The sequence below is a fragment of the Nematolebias whitei genome, chromosome 14 (assembly GCF_014905685.2).
Source record: "Nematolebias whitei isolate Nwh7 chromosome 14, NemWhi1, whole genome shotgun sequence".
NCBI lineage: Eukaryota > Metazoa > Chordata > Actinopteri > Cyprinodontiformes > Rivulidae > Nematolebias > Nematolebias whitei.
Genome location: NC_056511.1, coordinates 32849280 through 32853229, shown reverse-complemented (window position 1 = coordinate 32853229; position 3950 = coordinate 32849280).

The window sequence follows — 3950 nt, the reverse complement described above, 5'->3', positions numbered from 1 at the left end:
ACCCGCTCTAAAAATAAGCTCTCAAATGTGTAGTATTGGTGGGTGTGGGGGTTGGGTAACCTCTAGGTGTAGAAAAAATTCAGACTGAACGCGCCGTACTCACGTCTCATCCTGTTCAGCAGGTGAATGTGCCACAGACGTTCATGTCTTCTTTCCATGTCCATGAATAGTAAGATAAATACCAGATCATCTTCCTCTTCCTCCGACTCCTCATCCAACATCACAAGCCTCTCTTCCAATATTTGAGAATACAACTTCGAGTGAAAAAAATAACCTCTCTCTATCCTGCTTTCACTGTTGTTGATTATATGCTTATACACTTTTCGAGCTAAGCTGTAAGCTTTAAGCTGGACGCGATTTCTGAGAATCGCAAGACACTTGCAGCTTCTGTAACTCATTGGCATGAAGGATTCGACCTTGGGAATGCTACAGCCTGGCAGAATGACCACAAATCTGGCTGTTTTGAATTCACCATTGAGAAGTACCAGCAGAACTTTTGAAGGCTGACATAAAAAAACATCAAGCCTGTCCCAAAACATATGTTGTTATCAAATCTGGCTCCCCCACTTGGCCTTGAATATGCCAGCTATCTCAAATTCTCCCAGAGGTTATGTGAATAATTACACTCTGCTGCTCCTCCCCTCCTCCTCCCCCCCATCTCCTGAGGACATCTGTGGGCCTTATCAGAACTGAGCTGCTGATAGACACTGCACCATCTGATCAGAACTTTGGAACTTCCTGGCAGTGTCCACGGACAACTCAATGCCTTTGTTGACCTCCTCATGCATAAATGCATTGTCATTGTATGTTGCTGTTTATGTTGCATGGTCTTTTTTTCATCTTTTACACTGCCCTGGCCAGGACATGGTGTGAGGTATGATTTTTTTTTTACTTCCTCCACCCTTGTGTTCTCTTTTCCTCATTTACTTTGTATGTTTGTATGTAACAGGTCTCTCTTGTAAATGAGTCCTAGAGGCTCAATGGGAACTAACCTGTATAAATACAATAAAGGTTGAATGAATGCTTAGCTATGCACGTGACATGTGCTACAGCGAGAGTGCAGAAGGACTCCAGGACTAAATGAGGCTGCAGACTTGCTTCATCCAGTGCCGGAGGATATCTTGTTTAGGGTAGTTGTGCTCCTGGCCTTTCAAGTGTTTAGTTATATTTTTTAATTACTTACCTGTGTGTCTTCTTCGCTCCTGACAGACCTTGGTTTTTCCTGCACCTCCAGTCCTGGACGTTTCATGCAAACCTGTGGATTGATCTGTACTTGAGCTCAAGTTTCTCCTCGTGGATTCCAGCCACACTACTACCCCTCCTGCCTTGACCTCCAAGCTCCACCCGTGCATCGACCTCTTACTGGAATTTGGATTTGTTACATCTCCACCCTGTGTCATTCACCCTGTCATTTACAGTAAGAAGAATATTATCATTTCCCGACTATCATATCATCCATCCTCCAACCATTAAGACTCTAATCGTCTCCCCTTTCCCTTCCAGGGGTTTTCCAGTTTCCAGTCCTGTGAATATAAGACTGTTTATTATTTATTATCACTGTAAAATAAATCACCCTTCTATTTATGATCCTGAGTCTGTTGTCCTTCAGTCCGTTCTTTCTGGGTACACTCCGCCCTTATGACAGGTCGAGGCTCGCTATATTGATCAAACAAAAATCAGCTGTTCCAATCGTGATTCAAACACAATCAGTTACACAAGCACACCTTCATGATCATGATAAAGTCTCTGAAATAATTCAAGTTCCTATATTTCCCAAGAGAGGTCTCTCTTTAATAATAATAATCAGAAATTGTCCCATAAAAAGTCGGCAATTAGGCACTCAAAAAATATTCAGAAAAGAAAAACTCGTTGGGGCCCATAAGATCCTCCAGTCTCTCAAAACGAAAGGAAAAAAAAGTAAACGTCTCACCGGGTTGGCATCTCTGTCCCCCAGGTTTACATCTTTAGACCTGGAGCGCTTTCCGCCAATATCGCTCCAGGGAATTCCGGACAGATCCTTCCCCGTGTGGCACTTTGCGTTAATATGGGAGGCTTTTTCTTCCCTCCAAAGTTGGGTCTAACTTCAGCATGAAGCCCAACTTCAGTTATCCTGGGCAAACTTGAGAGCTTCACCAGTCCGTTCGCTGAGTCTCCGCACGCTTCTTCACCTGCCACAACCCCTCTCTGCTGTCAAAATCTTGTCTCTTTATTAGTTCCTGTAAAGCTGTGACCCAGAAAATTTGTCCTGTGGATTCTTTTGAGGCTGAAATATACATCTACAAGACCTTCTTGTATTTATACTAATACAAACATTTGGATTTCTATTTCATTTATTTAGGTCCAAGGTAAACCATTTTTCACAAATACCTACATTTAGTGTGATGTCACAAGATCAGCAGCAACTGTAAGGATGGTACCATTTGCTGGCTCTGTTTGTGTCTGTGTTTCCCTAGTGTTTCCTCTTCAGTTTAATTGGTTCCACCCTTGTCTCGTCACAGCTGTTTGTAATCACGTCTCGTCTTGTCTCTGTATATAAGCCGTCTGTTCAGTCTTGTTCCTGGTCACGTCGTATTCGTTGGGGTTTCAGTGTTCTCCTGCGTCTCCTGAGTCTTCCCTGAGCTTCCTGAGTCCTTTTTGAGTTTCCCCCTGGGTCTTCTAGTTCATGTAAGTTTTGCTGCCCCGTCAGCGTGTTTCTTTGTAATTTTATTCATCATTAAAGTATTTAATTTTGTTATCTGCCGAGTTGAGTCCTGTCTGCACACTGGGTTTGTCCCTGACCACCAAACCCTGACATTACGACGCGACCACACATCAGAACCCAGCGGGCAGGGTTCTCTCGGCAGCTTACCTTTTTTCTTTTTCTCCTCCGAGCCTCCCGAGATGAGCAAGTCCACAATCCGGTGCGGCAAGTTCTGGACTAGGCCCGTCCGCCCACAAGGACGTTATGACCAGGAGGTGGAAATCCTGTCCTCACCACTCCTGGTCCTCGAGGAAGACAGAGCTCGGTACCGGGGAAGCCACCAGACCCCTGTTTTTGAGTCTGCCTCGCCCGGCTACTCGGGATGGACGTCAGGGGAGGACGAAGAAATCGAGGAGGAGTTCTGTTTTGTTCCGGTCCCTCGACTCACCCGTCGTCGCCGGGGAGGTAGAAAGCGGTCCCGGGGGCAGCCCGCGGCGACCGGGCTGGTCTCGTCGGCTGAGCAGAATTTTAGAGTTGGTTCTGGTGTTTGTGTGGGAGCCGGGTCCGCCGCCTCACCTTTCAGGTTTCCGGTGGGGGCGAGATCCGACGTCCCGCGGGAGTTCCGGTCCACTCCATTTCGGTTCGGCGAGTCCGGTTCACTTGACGTCACAGGGGCGGATTTCGTGGCCTCACCCTCCAGGTTCTTGGTGGGGGCGGAGTCCGGCCTCTCACCGTCAAACCGCGCCGCGGCTGTCCAACCCGGCCTGACCGTACCTCCGGTGCATAGTATCAGTGACTCTGTGGGGGCGTGTTCCGCCGCCCCACCTCCCAGGTTTCCGGTGGGGGTGACACCTGACACCACACCCTCACATAGAGACATGTTTCCGTCAGTCACATATTCACCCCAGGATCTTGCATTTATAAACCAGACTTTATTAGATTCATTTATTAATGCTAAAAATAACCCAGACTGTTCAGAAGTCATATTTTCCCTGATGGAGAAGTTTTTAGTTTCATGGCCCGGTCTCGTTCAGCTCCCTGAGTATAATCAATTATTAACAGAAATTAGGACTCTCAGCACACCCAGGGTCACTAGTACTCATTCTGAACCCATAACTCATCCTGCACCCATCACCTTCGCCGCACCCAAGGTCTCTCCGTCGTCTGCTGCAGAGCCACAGGTCTCTCCGTCGTCTGCTGCAGAGCCACAGGTCTCTCCGTCATCTGCTGCAGAGCTCCAGGTCTCTTCGCCGTCTGCTGCAGAGCTCCA